This window comes from Furipterus horrens, unplaced genomic scaffold (assembly GCF_987537825.1).
Source record: "Furipterus horrens unplaced genomic scaffold, mFurHor1.1.pri manual_scaffold_11, whole genome shotgun sequence".
Classification (NCBI taxonomy): Eukaryota; Metazoa; Chordata; class Mammalia; order Chiroptera; family Furipteridae; genus Furipterus; species Furipterus horrens.
In genome coordinates this window covers 42495117-42514988 of record NW_028327181.1, presented here as the reverse complement: position 1 = coordinate 42514988, position 19872 = coordinate 42495117, and the positions used below count along the sequence as shown (strand labels likewise).

Sequence of the window (19872 nt, the reverse complement as noted above, 5' to 3'; positions counted from 1 at the left end):
TACTAGCTTTCACAGTCAGAAGCAATGCAGCTCTGTTTTTCCCAGAACTGGAACCGCAAGCTTCATGGTCTGGTTTGGGGCTGGGATTGCTTCTGGGGTTGAAATGTATGACTGCTTTTTGCCATGGCTACAGTCACTGTACTGTTAGCTGCACTGCCAGCCTCCGCTGCCTCCAGCTATGCGCCAGCTGCTGACACGCACCGCCCCTGCAGCCACTACTACACTCCTCTTCCTCTCCATCCGGCTCCACCCTTCCTACCTTTCTGGCTGAATATTTCTTCTTTATTTCTTTGCTGAATTTCCCTGTAGTTTCGATTTTCTGGGTTTTTGTTTTTTAGTTTTGAAGTGGTTGTAAATCCCTTCTTAGTTGTGACGGAAATGCAGCGTTTCTATTTACACTTCCATCTTGACCAGAAGTCTAATTTGTTGCCTTTTTAATGTGCATAGTTGTGATTTTCTTTTTCTTAAGTAAGTCCCTTTAACATTTCATACAATAATGGCTTGATGATGATGAACTCCGTTAACTTTGCCTTGTCTGGGAAGCACTTTATCTGCCCTTCCATTCCAAATGGTAGCTTTGCTGGATGGAGTAATCTTGGTTGTGGGTCCTTGCTTTTCATCACTTTGAATGCTTCTTGCCAGTCCCTTCTTGCCTGCAAAGTTCCTTTTGAGAAATCAGCTGATAGTCTTATGGGAACTCTTTTGTAGGTAACTTTATTTTCTCTTGCTGTTTTTAAGATTCTCTCTTTATCTTTAATCTTTAGCACTTTAATTATGTGTTTTGGTGTGGCCCTCTTTGGGTCTAGCTTGTTTGGTCTCTGTGGTTCCTGAACTTGTATGTCTATTTCCTTTGCCAAATTAGGAAGCTTTCTTTCATTTATTCAAATAAGTTTTCAATTCCTTGCTCTTCCTCTTCTCCTTCTGGCACCCTCATGATTTGGACGTTGGTACGTTTAAAGTTATCCCAGAGGTTCATAAGCATCTTTGTTTTTTTCAATTCTTGTTTCCTCATCTGAAATCATTGACTGTTTATTTCTTCCTTATGTTCCAAATTGTTGAGTTGAACCCTGGCTTCCTTCCCTTCCTATTGGTTTCATGTGGATTTTTCTTAATTCCACTTAGTGTACCCTTCACATCTTCCCTTATGCGTTTGCTGTACTCAGTCATTTCTGTTAGCATCATTATCACCACTGTTTTGAACTCTTCATCTGTTAGGTTGGCCATACTTCTCTGTCTCCTCAACTTGACAGCCTCCCTGTGTATTAGGTAGAGCTGTCACACCTCTATTATGTTGTAAGGGGCAGAGCCTTAGGTATTCCTCAGATCTGAGCAACCTGTTTCACAGCCTTGTGGAACTCTATGTGGGGGAGAGGTCAGGGAGGGAACTGTGCCGCTTTCTTGGCACTCACCCCTTTTGCAGTTATTTCACCTGTTTCCTATATGTGACTGGCACCCCTCTAGCTGTTGCCCTGGCGATGGTTTCCAGAATGAGTGGGTTTGCATACATTCTAGTACTGTGGGGCCCTCTAAATGGACTCTTCTGAGAGACCAGCAGTTTATCCAGCCTCCCCAACACCCACTGGTTTTCACAGTCAGAAGCAATGAGCCTTTATTTTCCCGTCACTGGAATCGTGAACTGCGCAGTCTGGCCTGGGACTGGGATCGCTCCCCAGGTGTCCCTCCTGGCTTTTATAATGTGTGACTGCTCATTCTTCTGGCTGGCCACAGCTACTGCCTTGCCACCACCACCTCACCTCTGCCACACTGTGTCCTCTCTGCCCTGGCTTCCCAGTTCCACCCCTCCAACCTGTCTAGATGAGTATTGCTTCTTTGTATCTTTGTTGTTGGCCTTCCATGCAGTTTGATTTTCTGGCAGTTTTGATTGTTTTTCATTTTGAGGTAGATGTAATCCTTCTTATGATTGTGCAAGGAGGCAAAGTGTGTCTACCTATGCCTCCATCTTGACTGGAACTCTGATGACATGATTTTTATTCTTCATTTTCTTAATGTGGTATATCAGTTTGTTTGATCAGTAGATGTTGACTTATCCTTGTATCCCCAGGATAAATGCCAGTTGATCATGGTGTAGTATTCTTTTAACCGAGTGTTGATTTTGGTTTGATAATATTTTGTTGAGGATTTTTGGTTCTATGTTTATCAGGGATATTGGCCTGTAATTTACTTTTCTGTGGCATCCTAGCCTGGTTTTGGTGTTAGGGTAATGCTCAACTTGTAAGATGAGTTTAGAGCCTTCTTTTTTCTTCCATTATTTGGAACATTTGAGAAGGTTTGGTATTAAATCTTCTTTGAATGTCTTGGTAGAATTCACCAGTGAAACTGTTTGATCCTGGACTTCTGTTTGTTGTGGGAGGGTATTTGATTACTGACTCAATCTTCTTAGTAGTATTTGTTCTATCACATTTTCTATTTATGCTTCAGTCTTGATAGATTATGTGTTTTTAGGAACTGATCCATTTTTCTAGATTATCAAATTTGTTGGTATATAATACTTAATAGTCGTTTTGTATTATCCTTTGTATTTCTGTGGTATCAGTTATAATGTCCCCTCTTTTGTTTCTGATATTATTTATCTGAGTCCTCTCTTTTATCCTTCGGTGAGTCTATCTGACAGTTTTGTTTTATCTTTTCAAAGAACTGGCTCTTAATTTCATTGATCTCTTCTATTGTGTTTTTTTTTTCTATATTACATTTATTTCTGCTCTGATATTTGTTATTTCTTTCCTTCTACTAACTCTGGGCTTGTTTATTTTTTTCTGGTTCCTTAAGGTGTAAAGTTGTGTTGTTTATTTGAGATTTTTCTTGTTTCTTAAGGTGAGCATTTACTACTATGAACTTTCCTCTTAGAACTGCTTTTGCTGCATCCCATAAATTTTGTATGTTGTATTTTCATTTTTGTTTGTCTCAAGGTATTTTTTAACTTCTCCTTTGAATTCTTATTTTAGCCATTGATTGTTCAGTACCATGGTTTTTAACTTGCTCATATTTGTGAATTTTGCGGTTTACTTTTTGTAATTTCCTACCATTGTAGTAGGAAAAGGATGCTTGATATGATTTCAGTCTTAAATTTATTAACAGTTGTTTTGTATTCTAATGTATATATCCTGGAGAATGTTTCATGTGCACTTGAGAAGAATGGGTGTTCTCTTGCTTTTGGGTGGAGTGATCTGTACATATCTGTTAAGTGGTTTTTTACATATCTGTTAAGTCCATTTGGTCTAGTATATCATTTAAAGCCAATGTTCCCTTATTAATTTTCTGTCTAGATGATCTATCCATTGATGTAAGCAGAGTATTAGTCTTCTACTATTATTGTATTGTTGTCTATTTCTCCCTTTAGGTCTTTTAATATTTGTTTTATATATTTAGGTAGTTTCATATAGGGTATATAAATATTTTTAAATGTTATATCCTCTTGTTTGACCCTTTATCGTTATGTAATGTCTTTATCTCATAATCAGTTTAAAATCTGTTTTGTCTGATGTAAGTCCTTTTACTTTTAGTGTGTTCTTACATCTGAAGTGCGTATCTTGTAGGTTAGCATATAAATGCGTTTTTCATCCCTGTTTTTTCGTTGGAGAACTTAGTCCACTTACATTTAAACTAATGTTTGATAGCTATGTGCTTATTACTGTTCATTGATTTCTGGTTGTTTTTGTAATTTCTCAGTTTATTTTTTCTTCTCTTGCTCTCCTTTGTGGTTTGATGACCTTTTTTAGTGGTATGCCTTAGTTTCTTTCTCTTTATCTTCTGGGTATCTGCTACAGGATTTTCTTTCTGTTTCCCATGAAGCTTATATGTAACAAGTTATATCTGTTGGCCACCAAAGCCAGGCCTTGTAAAGGTGTCACCTTGTGGCAGCCACAAAAATCTAGGTGCCAGACAAAGGTATAAGCTCCCTTGTGGGAGATGTTAGCAAGCTGGAATGAAGCAGAGGGAGAGTGCAAAGATTACGTAAACTGGCCTCTGTTTTCTAACAGCACTTACATAGGCCACTAGATTGTGTCAAACCAGAAGCCTTCGCTTCACTTCAAAGCTCCTGGACTGAAACATATGCCTCTTTCACAGAAAGACTGGGGGTGTGTTTCATTCTTCTTTTGTACAGAAGCCTTGGGGTGGTTGCCCACTAAGCACTGTTCTTCCGATGGTTACACTGCATGGGAATGAAAAACACAAGTTCCCCTGGCCTCCAGAGCCAGACAACCAATCAGTGTCTTGTGGATAATAGTGGCAAAAATTGCAGCACCAGAGGTGTAAAAGGCTCCCTCCCTAAACATACTGGAGCTCCGAACCCAGCAGAGAGAGAGAGAGCATGAAGATAACCCCAGCTGGTGATAGCAAGGCACAGGGGGAGTGTCATGATGATGTCTACAGAATGAGAAATAACAAATATGGCCCCCACTAACTAGAGAAAGGCAGACAGAGTGCAGAAATGGTGCCTCCAGTCTCCATCCCCAGTATTCCAGCAGCTCCTAGATGTGTGTTAAATGAGAGACCTGCCCCTCAGGCTGATGCTTTCATCAGCAAATGAGCCTCTTTCACTTTAATTCTGGGCTACATCTGCTGCTTTGAGGGGCATGTGAGTCTGAGCATGCAAGCTCTGTAAGAGCCATTTCTGAGATTGCTGTAGCCTTGTGGGTCTCATGGTTGTAAGCCCCAAGACACCTTTGGTTTACAAAGTTAGATGTTTTAGGGTCTTGTCTCTCAGGTACAGGTCTAAACATTTGGGTTGCCAAATACTGTCTTCAAAACCTTCACTCCTCAGGCAGAAGCTCCTGGTTTTGAATCCCCTCCCCAGTGTGGGGCGCTGTTCCTTGGGAACAGGAGATAGAGTTTTGGGTAAAATTGTGGCCCAGCCTTCCTATCCACTGCAGAGTGGTTTTCTTCTTGTCCAATATTTAGTCATCACTCGGCCAGCCTTTAGGTTTTTTATCAGAGGAAATTGTTTGATAGTAGCTATAGACTTGGTGGGTTTATGGGAACAGATGAGTTCAGGATCCTCCTATGTCACCATCATTTGTCCCTCACTTTTTGAAGGTCTTTTTTTTTTTTTTTTCCTGGCCAAATATAGGATTGTTGTTTGATGTGGGTATTTTTGGCACTTTGAGTATATCAGCCCGTTGCCTTATAACCTCCAGGAGAAATCTGTTTATAGTGTCAACTCTGGGTCATCATTGTCAATTCAACACCAACAGGAGCCTCCCATTTGGGGTGTGGTGAAGGAGTAGAGAGATTTTATTTGGCAAAAACAGCTCAGTTGTGATCCAGCTCAATAGTGACACAGCGTGGTTATGAAACAGCACAGCTGTGAAATAGCCTGGGCAAGGCGGCCCTCATGTCACAGCTTTGTTGTTACCCAGCTCTGGTCTGGTCTGGTGTTTCAGCTTCATAAGGGCAAACGCAGTCTTTGAAGGAAACTGAAAGTGCACTTCCGAAGCCAGAGGGGACCTGACGTATAAAGAAAAGTCCCTACACCTGTTCCCCCATTGGTCCATTCTCATGTAAACGAGGACTCCAAATACTCACAATTTGGCTCCAAAAAGGACTGTTCTGATTGGTCCAATGGAGTCACTCTGAGTGGTTGGTGAAGATGCTAATGAAGGTTCCATTCAAATGGTGGAGTAGGAAAGCACTGTGCTCACCTCTCCATACTACATCAACATTACAACTAAATTATAGAGCAATGATCCTGGAGAACCACAGGAAAACTAGATGAAAAGAACTCCTATACGTGAGGATATAAAGAAGAGGCCACGTCAAGACTGGTAGAAGGAGCAGATATGAAATGGGCTGGTCCCACATCCATGTGTGGCAATTGAGAATCAAGAAGGATGTCTCAGCTGCAGAGGTCCCTACTGAGGAGCAAATAGTCCCAGCCCCACACTCGGCTCCCTGTTACAGGGCTCCAGTGCTGGGAAGAGGAGCCCCTGTGAAAATTGGTGGGAATTCTGTCCCGGTGACACAGAGGGCTGCTAGAAAACCAGACATCCTCTTAATCAGCCCAAACACAGACCCACTTACAGGCACTAACCTTGAGTTCCAGCAAAGGATCTCAAAAAGTACAGACACCTGTAGGGAGAATGTGAATTGTGTGGCCTCAGGGCAAGGGTTCCATTGTCCTTGCGTTGAGATTTCCCTCCAAGCAGAGTACAGGGGCAGGCAGGCACCAAATCTGAATCTTCACTAACTGAGTAAACACCATTTTCCTAACCCTGGTGATTCCCCAAGACCCTGGTCCACCCAACTCTTCAGGGGTTCTCTCTGGGTGAGACTGAGGGCTACTGGGAATCCAGGAGTTTTCTTAAAGGGCCCATGTTGAACCCTTCCCTAACATAATCTGCAGGAGCAGGCAGGCTCCAATTCTGAATCTGCATTAACTAGGTGATCACCCTGGTGACTCCCTGAGACCCCACTCCACCCAACTCGGATACTGCCTTTGGCTGTTTTAGCAGCTTCACCTTATGAGTAGCCTTGGCTTAAAAACTCTCCAAGGTCTGCAGGCCCCAGGCAGGGAGCAGCTGCCTTCAGTGTGTCCTATGCCATATGCTGAGTGGCCACAGGTCCTGCATGGGTGGCAGCAGTCTGAGGTTGCAGCATGGCCTCTCCTATGCACCTCCAAACACACCACAGGTGGCTGCCAACTTTGGATTGCTTTATAGCTTCTACCACATGACTCGGGCCAGGCACATGCAGCAGTGGACCTCAGCTTGCACCAGAGCCCCAACTAAGAGGCCTCAAAACGAACAGACCCAGTGCCACTCAATGAGCTCCACAATGTCATGGCCAAAGGGTGGCCTCAGCAGGCACCAGAGCCCTGCTGGGGCGAATTCTGCTCTGTGAGGTCAACCAACACTATGGTTGGGGCTAGTCCTCACAGCCACTAAGCCTGAGGATCAGTCAACTCATAGATGAGCAAGCAGCAATCAAGCCTAATGTACAACAGGGGGACACACAGTCCACACAAGGGACACTCTTGCAGCACCTGTCTCAGGTGACCAGGTCATCTGAGCCACTGGGCCACACAGGACACATACTACATTAAGGCTACAGACATAGCAGGCTACCTAATTAATGGAAACAAACACAGGAAGTCAGTCAAAATGAGACAAAGAAACATGTCTCAAATAAAAGAACAGGAGAAAATCAGAAAAAGAACTAAATGAAATGGAGGCAAGCAATCTATCAGATATGGAGGTCAAAACATTGGTTATAAGGATGCTCAATGAACTTACAGGAAGAATAGATCAACTCAGGGAGAACATCAACAAGGAGATATTAAACCAAAAAAGGACATAGAACCCATTTAAAAAAAACAGGCAGAAATTTAGAATATAATAACAGAAATGAAAGGCTACACTAGAAGGAATCAACAGATGAAGCAGAGTATCAAATCAAAGATTTGGAAGACAAGGTAGCAGAAAACACCCAATCTGAACAGAAAAAAAAAAAAAAGAAGAATCCACACCCTGCAATGAGGACAGTTTAAGGGACCTCTGCAACAGTATCAAGTACACCAACATTTATATCATGGGAGTACCAGAAGGAGAAAAGAGACAGCAAGTATTGAAAACCTATTTGATGAAATAATAACTGAAAACTTCCCTAACTGGAGAAGGAAATAAACTTGCATGTTCAGGTACTGCACAGAGTCTCAAACAAGATGAAACCAAAGAGGCCCACACTAGAAACATTATAATTAAAATGGCAACAGTTAAAGAGAGAATCATTTTTTTAAATAAGTTATTTATTTATTTGTTTATTTTATTTTTGGAGTGAGGGGAAAGGAGAAAGAGAGGAAGAGAAATATCACTGTATGGTTGCCTCTCACTCATGCCCCCAAATGGGAACCTGACGTGCAATCTAGTAAATGTGCCCTGACTGGGAATCGAACCAGCGACACTTGGCTCGCAGGACGCTGCTCAATCCACTGAGCCACAGCAGTCAGGGCTTTAAAGAGAGAATCTTAAAAGCAGCAAGAGAAAAGAAGTTAGTCATCTCCAGGAAAGCTTCCATTAAGACTGTCAGCTGATTTCTCAAGAGAAACTTTGCAGACTAGAAGAGATTGGCAGATAATATTGAGAGATGAAAAGCAAAGACCTACAACCAACATTATTCTACTCAGCAAGGCTATCATTTAAAATCAAAAGAGAAATGAGCTTCCAGACAAGAAAAAGGGGGAAAAAAAACATAAGTCTGAATAACAAAATGACAATAATTACCTGCATATCAATAATCACTTTAAATGTAAATAGATTAAATGTCCAATCAAAAGATAGGGTGGCTAAATGGATGAGAAAACAAGACCCATACATATACTGTCTACAAAAGACCCATTTCAGATTCAAATATATGAACAAACAGTAAAGGTATGGAAAAATATATTTTGTGCAAATGGAAACATAAAAAGCTGGTGTAGCAATACTTATATCAGACAAAATAGAATTTCAAGTAAGATCACAAGAGACAAAGAAGGACTCTACATTATGATGAAGAGATCAATGCAATAAGAGGATATGACCCTTGTAAAATTTATGTACCCAATGTAGGAGCACCTAAATTTATAAAGTAAATATTGATGGACACAGGGAGGAATTGATAGTAATACATTAATTGTAGGGAACTTTAGCACCCTGAATAGGTCATTGAGACAAAATCAATAAGAAGATAATGACCTTAAACAACGTATTAAACCAGATGGAGTTTATCAATATTTTAGAACATTTCTCCCAAAGCAGTAGATTATACATTCTTTTCAAGTGCAAATGGAATTTTTTCAGGATAGACCACATGTTAGGCCACACAAAAAGTCTCAACAAATTTAAGAAGACTGAAATTATATCAGGCATTTTCTCCTACCACAATGGTATGAAACTAGAAATCAATCACAAGAAGAAAACTGAAAAACACACAAATACCTGGAGATTAAATAACATGCCACTAAGTAATAAGTGGGTTAACAACAAGATTGGGGAAGAAATCAAAAGATAGTTTCATGCAAATGAAAATGAAAACAAATCAAAATCTAAGACACAGTAAAAACAATTCTAAGAAGGAAATTCAGGCCTACCTCACGAAACATGAAAAATCTCAAATAAGCAATCTAACCTTACACCTGAAAGAACTAGGAGGAATAACAAAGAAAGCCCAAAGTAAGTAGGAGTAAGAAAATAATAAAGATTGGAGCACAAATCAATGAAATAGAGTATAAAAAATAATACAAAACATAAATTAACCAAGAGCTGGGTTTTTTTGAAAGCTAAACAAAATTGACAAGTTGCTAACCAGATTCATCAAGAAAAAAAGAGAGAGAGGTCCTAAATATTAAAATCAGAAATGAAAGAGGAAAAGTAACAACTGACATCACAGAAATACAAAGAATTATAAGAAAATACTATGAACAGTAACATGCCAACAAATTGGGCAATCTGGAAGAAATGCATAAATTTCTAAAAATATACTATCTTCCAAGACTGAATTAAGTAGAAACAACATTTGAACAGACTGGTAAGTATTAATGAAGTTAAATCAGTACTCAAAAAACTCCCAACAGACAAAAGTCCTGGACTGGATGACTCCACAGGTGAATTTTACCAAACAGTCAAAGAAAAATTAACACCTATCTTTCTCAAACTATTCTTAAAAATTCAAGAGGAGGGAAGGCTCACAAGCTGTTTTTACAACGACCGCATTATCCTGATTTTGAAACCAGACAAAGACAGTACAAAAGAAAAGACAACTATAAGCCAATATCCTTGATGAACGTAAATGCAAAAATCCTCAACAAACTATTAGCAAACCAAGTTTAATAATACATTAAAAAGATCATACACCATAATCAAGTGGGAGTTTTTCCTAGGATGCAAGTTTAGTGCAATGTTTGCAAATAAAATAACATATACCATATAAATAAAATAAAAAATTAAAATCATATGATTATATCAATTGGTGGAGAAAAAGCATTTGATAAAATCCAGGATCGTTTATGATAAACATTCAGCAAAGTGGTAATTGAGAGAATATACCTCAATATAGTAAAGGGTATCATACCGCTAACATACTCAACAGTGAAGCATTTTCCTTAAGAAGATAAGGATGTCCACTTTCACTCTGTTATTCAACATACTATTTGAAGTCTTAGCCACAGCAATTAGACAAGAAAAAGAAATGAAAGGCATCCAAATTGGAAAGGAGGACATAAAACTGCCATTGGGAAGTTTAAAGATTACACCTGAAAACCTACTAGAACTGAAAAATGGACTCAATAAATTATCAGGATACAAAATTAACATGTGGAACTTGGTTACATCTTTATATTTTTATTTTATTTTTAATCCTCACCCAAGGATATGTTTATTGATTTTAGAGAGAGAGCAAGGGAGAAAGAGAAACATTGATCAATTGCCTCCTTATGCACCCTGACCAGAAATAGAACCCATAATCTTCTGGTGTAGGGGACAGCTCTCCAGTCAACTGAATCACCCAGTCAGGACAGTGGTCACATGCTTATATAGCAATAATGAACAATCAGGAAGAGTGATTAAGAAAAACAATCCCATCTCCAGTTGTATTTAAAAACTTAATAAATTTAACCAAGGCTATGAAAGTCCTATAGTTAGATAATTATAAGATATTGAAGAAGGAAATTGAAGAAGATACAAATAAATGGAAGCACATACTCTGCTCATGGATAGGAGGAATTAACATTGTTTAAATGTCTATACTACCCAAAGCAATCTATAGATTCAATGCAGTCCCTTTCAAAATACCAACGTCATTTTTCACAGAACTAGAATAAATAATTCTGAAAATTATATTGTACCACAAAAGACCTAAAAGCAATCTTGAGAAAGAAGAACTAAGTTGGAGGTATCAAATAGTATATCAAACTATACTATTGATATAAGTCTGTATTACTCAAACCAGCATCATACTAGCATAAAAACATTCATAGGTAAATGGAACAAAATAGAGGGCCCAGAAATAAACCCATGCCTACATGGTTAGTTAATCTATAATAACGGTTGCAATAATATTCAATGAGGTAGGGACCCTGAGGAACAAGATACCTACTAAGAAGGGCTCCTGGTGACTAGGCTCAGAACAAAACAAAGGAAAAAAAATAAACAGCCTAGCAGCCATTTCTATACAGGTGCCTCATGCAAACTGTACTTCAGGAAGACTGCTGAACTCCCTGCCTCCCACGCTGAACTGCCTGCCTGTACTGTGTTTCTGCCATCAAGCCAGCCCTTATAAAGAAGTTCCTGGAATCCTATTTCAAGCAGTAGGACTGTGGCTTTCCCTGTCAAATCAGCTGTGCAGCTGTATCCTCATCAGCATCTTCACCGACCCATTAGAGCAGTTCCATTCTGACCAGTCAGGACAGTGTCTTTTGGACCAATCAAACTGTGAGGATTTGCAGTCTGTTGCATGAGAATGAACCAATCAGGGCTTAGACCAGGGCAAAACAGCTGTGTAGGTGCAGAGGGACCTGGCTGTGCTGCTTCATTATTGAGCTATTCTCACAGCTGTGTTGTACCACGATTGAGCTGTTTGTATACTAAATAAAGCTTTCCTTTTTCACCACACACCAAACTGGGGATTCCTGTTGGCGCGGGATTGATTCCAACGACCATTGGTTGACGGGGTAAAAGCAGTCTTCTTAATAAATGATATTGGGAAAATTCAACATATACATGCAAAAAAATGAAAGTAGACCATTTTCTTATACCGTATACAAAAATAAATTCAAAATCGATTAAAGCTTATATGTAAGACCCCAAACCATAAAATTCTTAGAGAAAAACCTAGGCAGTAAACTCTCTGACGTTACTCTTAGTAATATTTTTGTTGAAAGGTCTCCTCAGGCAAGAAATAAAAAAGAAAACAATAAACAAATGGGACTACATCAAACTAAAAAGTTTTTGCACAGCAAAGGAAACAATCAACAAAATGAAAGCATAACCTACTGATTGGAAGAAGATATGTCCCAATGATGCATACTATAAGGGGTTAATATCCAAAATTTATAAACAACTCATACAGCATAATACCAAAAAAGCAAACAATCCAGTTAAAAAATGGTCAGAGGACCGACCTCTATGGACACTTCTCCAAATAGAACATACTGGCCAATATACATGTGAAAAGATTCTCAACATCACAGAGAAATGCAAATTGAAACCACAATGAGATATCACCACACACCTGTCAGGATGGTTATCACTAATAAATCAACAAGCAACAAGTGCTGACGAGGATGTGGAGAAAAAGAAATTCTTGTGCATTGTTGGTGGGATTATAAATAGGTCAGCCACTGTGGAAAGCAGAAAGGAGTTTCCGCCAAAAAATAAAGTAAAAATAGAACTACCGTATGACACAGCAATTTCACTTTTTGGTATTTATTGGAAGAAACCCAAAACACTAATTCAAAAAGATATACACGGTCTGTCCATGTAATATGAAAAATAGAGACATTTATTGAAGAAAATACAAGATACAAGAAACACTGTACATGGACAATGACGTCTCAATCCCCTTCAAAGTAGGTACCTTGGAACCTCACACAGGCCTCCCAACTGCCATCAGCTTCCCTGTTGGATTTTCCTGAATCTCACCAGCAGTCTGAAATCTCTTCCCTTTCAAAGGTGATTTTAGTTTTTGGAAAAGCCAGAAGTTACAGGGTGCTAAATCTAGGCTGTTGGGGGCGCTGAGTCACCTGGGTGATTTGATGTTTCACCAAAAAACTCTGCATGAGACGTGATGTATGAGCAGGCACATTGTCATGATGAAGTTTCTGATCACCAGTTGCCCATAACTGCAGCCTTCTGAATCATCTGAATAGATTTTGCAGGGGAATGTTCACGCTTAACGCAATATTTGTTGCAGATTCATTGCTGTCCTTGCTCAGTCACTTTGAATGCAATGACCACACAGTCGTCGTCGTCGTCGGCAGCCGTCCGTCTCGAGAGACGATGGTGTAGCTTCTTAAGAGTCTATCTGCACTGCCGAGAATGGTTGTGCAGTCCGACTCGGGAGTGACACGGTCACTCAGTACACATGCTCATTCAACAGCATCTACAACCCTAACTGATTAGTATAATACATTGAAGTTATCGTTGTTCATGCATGCGCATTCCAGTCTACTCTCCTTGACTGCCTGGTTACATCAATGTCACCCAAACCATGCTCCTTTTATTAACAGTGGTTGGACTTTTTCTGGACAGACCTCATAGGCATCCGTATGTTCATTGCAGAATTATTTACAATAGCCAAGACATGAAAGCATCCCAAGTGTCTCTCACTAGACGATTGTGTAAAGAAGTTGTGGTACATATATACAATGGAATATTACTTGGCCATAAAGAATGAAGAGTATTATACTAAGTGAAATACGTCAGAGAAAGACAAATGCCATATGATTTCACTTTATGGAATATAAGGAATACTATAAATGAACAAATAAAACAGAAACAGATTCATAGATACAGAGAACAAACTGATGGTTGCCAGATGGGATGGATGTTGGGGACTGTGTTAAAAAGGTGAAGGGATTAAGAAGTATAAGCGGTGGTTACAAAATAGTCATGGGGATGTCAAATACAACATAGGGAATATAATCAATGTTGTAATAACTACATATTTTTCTAGATGGACACTAGACTTATCAGGATGATCATGTCATAAGTTATATCATTGTAACCACTATGCTGTGCACCTGAAAGTAATATAAAATATATTGAATGTCAATGTAATTGAAAAATTTAAATAAAAATTTTAAAAGATGCTAACTTAAATATAGCAGCGCAGCTCCAATTTGGACAGGGAAAGTCTCAGCCCTATTGGTTGCAATGGGATTCCAGGAACTCCTTTACAGGGCTGGTTCCATGGCAGGAACCCAGTGCAGGCGTCTCCCTGAGGTGCAGCTGGCATGAGAGGCCCCTGTGTAGAAATGGCTGCCAGGCTCGGTTTTTAGATTTGAACCCAATCAGCCACCAGGAGCCCTTATTCTCAGGTCAACAATAGTCTTATTGAGGATCTCTTGTTTGCGATGAGTCGCTTCTCTTTTGTAACTTTCAAGATTCTTTCTTTGTCTTTGCCTTTAGAAAGTTTGATTATAAAATATCTCAGTATGAGTCTTTTAATTCATGTTACCTGGAGTTGTTGGGGTTTCTTGGCTGTTTATTTCATGGCTCATCGGAATTGGGAACTTTTCAGTTGCCATTTTCAAAGATTTTCTCCTCCCCTTTCCCCTTTTCTTGGACTTCTACAGCGCCTCATGTGTCCCTCAGGTTCCTTCCACTCTTTTCGCTTTCCTTCAGCCTTTTTGGGCTGCTCCTTGGGGTCAGTCATTTCCATTGTCCTATATTTCGGTTCAATGATTCTTCCTAATGCCTGCTCCGTTCTGTTCTGATTCCTCTAGTGTATTTTTCATTGCAGTCATTTTACTTTTCAGTTCTCGTATTTTCCTTTTGGGTTCTTTTTAGGTTTTCTGTCTCCTTACTAGGATTTCCATTTTTGGTAGGGTAACTTCTTTACTTTCTATACATCTTCATTTAGTTTTGGGGGCATCTTTAGACAGTTTTTATGTTTTAGTGTGGTAGATCTACTTTCAGGTCTTTTTCAAGGATAATTTCTGTTGGTTTATTTCTTCTTTCAGTGGGCCATGCTTTCCTTTGTCTCTGTATACCTTTTGATTATTTTGTTGAAAACTAGACATTGGAATTTAATAATGTGATAACTCTGAGAATCATATTTTTTAATTCTCTAGCATTCACTGTTTTTTGTTTTGTTTTTGTTTATTGTTTTTGAGTCTTTTTCTATGTCTCTGTGCCAAGGATCAGCTTAGCCTTCACAGGTCTTCTCTCAGCCTTTTCCTGGGCATGCGTGGTCACTTTCAATTTTCTCCAAGCACTTAATTGTTTTTGTGTGTCCTACTCTTTAATTACTGGTTCCCAGTAGGGAAAAAGAGAAAAATGAAGAAAGGTTAAAATTATGCGGGTCTCTTAAGTACTCTGGAAGTCACTTCAGGAGAAGGGGGAGGGGTTGCAACAATGGCTGCCAGCTGCTTTGCATCTCTGTGGTAAGAACTAGCAATCAGCAACTGGAGCACAGATCCCCAATATTTGGAGGACAGAGTCCCTTTTGCCCACACTTGTTCCCTTAAGCCTTGTGCAGGTTACTCCAGGATCTGGGGTACAGCTGCCTGCCATTGTACTTAGAGCTGAAAGTGATTGAAATTAACCACAACTTGCCATCAAGGTTTCTCCTTGAACTTTCATGTCTTCATTGGGCTCCGAGTTCCATGATAGTTGTATCAGACAGATTCTGTCAGTGCAGAGACAGATTGCCAGTGCTTCCTACTCCACCAGCTTCCTCAAACCCTTCTGATGTACAATTTCCTTGTCACTTTTATTGTCCTTCTTTCCGGTTGGGGCCTCATCCCAGTGAGGGCAGTGACCCAGTCCCTGTTTTGTTCACTGCCCGGCAGTGCCTGGAACAGCTCACACACAGTCAGCGCTCCCTGAATGTTTGTCAGACGAGGCGGTGCTGTAACAGGTGCAGCAGGGAAGGTGCCCAGTCTGGAATATAAATATTGTGACTGCTGTGTTTCATTCTGAAGTTTGGAAACTGACAGCTGTGCACAGCTCCTGTTAGACACCAGGTTTGAGCTCTAGCGATTCCTTTAAACACACTGGATTCCTGGTTTCAGTTTACATTGGCATCTTTTGTCTTGTTGATGTTGTTATACATAATTTTTAAGGTAATGATATAAAATTTAAGACTCACAAACCAGCAGCTGCCCCTGGCTGTGTGCTTGAGGCCAACACGGTGGTCTGAATTGTTTCAAGTCTGAATTAAAGTTTCATGCAAAGCCTGTCCTTGAGACAGGCCACTGCTCTCTGGTTCTATAGTGATTACTTCTTTCATTATCACAATTATAATTTCATTTTTGTTTCTTTGTTTGCTGTCTGTTTTTCCATCTGGGCTGTAAGTTCTACTTTGTTCACTGCCTTCTACCCCAGCCCGAGTGCACTGTCTGGTACTAGACGGTGCCTGATGGACAGTCAGGTGGATGAGCAAGTGACATCCAGTCCTGGACTGCTCCACAGTGTGTGACGTGTGGGGGGAAATAGTCAGCTTTGTCTTTTTCCCAGACACACTGGGCACGAACGGTCCTTAAAGCTGCCAGCGTGGCTGCCGTTGCGCAGTTCATTTCTGAAGTCCTCTCTGGGAACTGTCTTTTTTCAGTCATTTTATGAATCAGCAGCATGTTTGTTCAGGATGTTACCATTTACAAAGTGCTTTCTCGTGTGCTTTCTCATTGAAATAGTCACCCCCATTTTGAAGTTAGGACACATAGCTGCAGACAGAGAGTAAACCTGCCCACGTCATACAGCAAGTGTATGACAAGCTGGACTTGAACCCAGCTCCACAGTGCCGACTTGGGGCTTTTTCTGCTTCGTCCCCACAGTGATTCCTTTGTCAGGTTTCTCTCTAGGGGCCTGGGCCTCCAGAGTGAGATCACTCCAGCACCTTTGCTTTCTAAAGCACATTAGAAAGCAGTGATTTTTTTCGGGTTGAGATGTCTAGGTAGCCAGCATAAATGCTGTGTTGTTTTTGTTTGCTTGTTATTTGTTTTGGAAGAGACTTCTGGTTTGCAATGATAAAGTACTGTTTTTAAAAAATGAACTAAGACTGGCTCATGATACATGCTTAGCCTCAGCGCCCTGTTCTTGTGTTGGTGGCCTGCCTTGCAGGGTCCAGAGCTGTGCATGACACCTCTGTCCTGCCCTGCTGGCCAGGACGGCATCTCACTGCACAGCAGGGCTCTCTTTCAGTTCGGTTCTCTTTGTAGGAGTGGACCTTCAAGAGCCTGATCTGAAGTATCCTCCAGCCTTTCTTTTGGTTTTATTTAACTGATGCCAGCCTGTACTCCTTTAAATTGGAGGTCCTAAGGCTGACATCCGAAAATACAGCCTGCAGGCCCCTCATCCATGGCTTGTTACAACATTCTAGGAAGGCTTGCTGACCTGAAGGTATCCTCTGGCCTCTAAGGCACGCTACCCCAGCTGAAGAGGCCAGAGACGACACCGGTGGCATGACCCACCACTGTCCCAGCGGCTGCCGTCTGAGGTGGGCTAGTTCTCTTTCTTTCCAGTTGAAGACAGGCTTAGCAGCTACTTCTCATTTGCTGCAAACAAGAGCAGCTTTGCTCTGCTTTACTTCGTGAAAATAGATACCTATTTTCAAATATAGTTTCAGATATGGGTCATAACATGGCCCGCAGCTTATGTCACCTTTAATGGGTCACCGTTCTGAGCTGTTCGTCAGTTATGACACAAGAATGGGGAGAGGCGGTTGGGAACGAGACCCTAACGCTGTTGGTGACTCTGGGCCACTCGTGGCTGCATGATTCCAGCACCCGCCTTCCAGATGGACACCCTTCCTGCCCTTCAGCCTGGTTTTCTTGTGCATAACATGGCAAATTACTTCATGACTAAGCCTTCCAGACCTGAAATCTTCATTTGTTTTTAACCTTGGAGGGTTTTCAGATTCCTTCCTTTAATTTTCAGACATGTGTGTTAGTGGTCTGATTTCTGTGTGGTTTCTAGGTAGAGTCCAACAAGTTCAGGTTTTTAATTTTTTATGATTGCTTGAGAGAAGAAGCAATATTAGGAACAGATTCCATCTGTGAAATGCAATGTAGGGTTTTGACTAAAGTAGGAGGAATGGAACCAATGGCATGAAAGGTGACAGTTCTGCTCAGTTGGTTTCTTGTTTCCTGACTGAGGTTCTGAAAGCCCTTTTAAAAAAGCTCTCCGTGGGGAATAAGAGAGCAGCCGAGTTCTGAAGTCACAGTGGGGACCATAAATTTTCTGGCTGCCCAGGCCTGAGTAATGCTCACCTGCGAAGGAACTTGCTGTCTTTACACGCTCTTCCCTCAGTAGCTCTGTAGTCTTGGCACACGAAAATCCCGGCAGAAGGGCTTTGTGCATGAATGTGTGAGCTCTGTAACTCCCTCAGGCCAGCCGAAGGGGCTCTTAGGGTAAGGTCACGCCTCAGGTCACTTCCCAGTCAACTGAGAGTGGCTGTGACTGCAAGCGCTGTTGGTGAGACGGTGCCCTGTGTACGTGTAGGCCGTGTGTGACCTGTGGTTTCTGGTGGAAGGGGGGGCTACCTCACCTTCTTTCTTTTTTGACCTCTCTCTCTAAATATGCCTGTCCTGCTTTCCCATGTGGCTCATAGTGGTCCCTTCGTTCCACAGGCTGATCTCCAAAGGCTGGAAATTGTGTGCAAGATTTTTTCCCAACCATCTTACCTTCCCAGTTATATCTGAAACTAGTAGTTAAAAGGCCTTTGATATAAAATGCAAAAATTATAAACACATTAAAGTCCTTTCTATATGCCATTTTCAGAGAAAATAGGCCCCCTTTGAACTTGCTTTACTTAGGAAACTTGTTTCCTTGTCTGGAGTTGTGGCCAGTCAGGACACAATTGCTTCCTTGCACTTGGGAGCTGTCCCTGTTACTTGGAGAAGGCCGTGGGACTGAGATATCACTGGGTCTAATTCTCTTGGCCATCTTGACTGCCAAGGGTGAGACAGGAAGGAGCTGACACAGCTGACTCTGAGCGCCTGGTGGCCATGGGCACAGTGGTGTGAACACAGGTACTGCAGAGTGCAATAAAAGTTGGGAGGACTTTAAGAATTTGAAAAACTCCCAGAAGAGTTGGCATTGCCTATGTGACCAGCTCCACCTGATCAGGGAAGTTACCCTGAAATTGAACTTGATTCTCTGAAATAAATGGCTTACTCTGGAGTGTCTTTTCCCACCATTATGATCCTGAGTTAGCTGGAGAAAATCAGTACTGATTTCTCATTTACTTTGCATCCTGATTCTGTAAGAACTTGTCAGACTGAATGCATGTGTGTGCTGTGCTCCCAGAAAGCTGGCCCATGGGCAAGGATGGAGCCCTTAATCTGGTGCCCTGTTGGTCTTGGCCAAAGTGGTCCCCAGGGCCAGGGAATCAGGGCTGGCAGGCAGGGCTGTGTCAGCTGCTCAAGGAATCCCAGAAGTGGGCAGGACAGTGTGAGTTTTCTCTTTCCTTCATGTCATAGGCTGTTGGCTTGGGTTTTAAATAGGCGCATGAAAGTGCAGTCTGTTAGAGGCTTGACTTGTTTTCCAGTGGGGAGCCTTGCTGGGCGGGTTCATTTGGTCCTGCCCCTCCCTGGGCGTGGGGAGCAGCGGAAGGGCTGTCTCAGGGCTTGTCTGCGCTCTCCTTGCTGTGTTGGCCACGTGACTGTTAGGGTATCGCCAGTTTCTGGTACAAGCCCTGGGATACGAAATCCATAGAGCGCTCTTTTTCTATTTGTTAATTTAACTAACCTCAAGGTATGAAGGAGTAAAAATTTAAAACTCCAGAAAAGTGTATGTTTAGTGAGTCCTTTTGTTGGAAGAAACTGGTTTTCATAACCTGGGGCCTCTTTCAGTAAGCCTTAGAAATCTGAGAGCTGGAACTGAGTGGGGGGCCAGAGGCTCGCAGTGAGCTGGGTTGAGGGTGCTGCCGGCGGCCGAGCGCCTGCCCTGCGCCAGGGACCGTGCACACATTGCCACGTCCTGACTCATCTGACCTCCCAACAAGCTGCGAGGCAGGTGTGCACATGCCCTCCTTTCACAGACAAGGGCACCGACGCCCAAAGCTGGGAGGTCCCTTCCCGGGCTGGTGAGTGTCTGAACCCGGATGGGAACCCAGACCGCTCCTCAAGGGTTTGTCCTTGTAAGCCCTGCAGTGCCGTCAGCTAGCACAGTCAGTGTGTGTTTCCCAGGTGGTCTCTGAACGAATCCCAGGAGACAG

At 41.6% G+C, this 19872-nt stretch overlaps 1 protein-coding gene across 1 annotated transcript in view; it reads left to right on the top strand.

The window, feature by feature from the left end:
- DHRS7B (dehydrogenase/reductase 7B) overlaps window positions 1–19872 on the top strand; it is a 70501-nt gene that overhangs the window by 12642 nt on the left and 37987 nt on the right. The window lies entirely within an intron of this gene.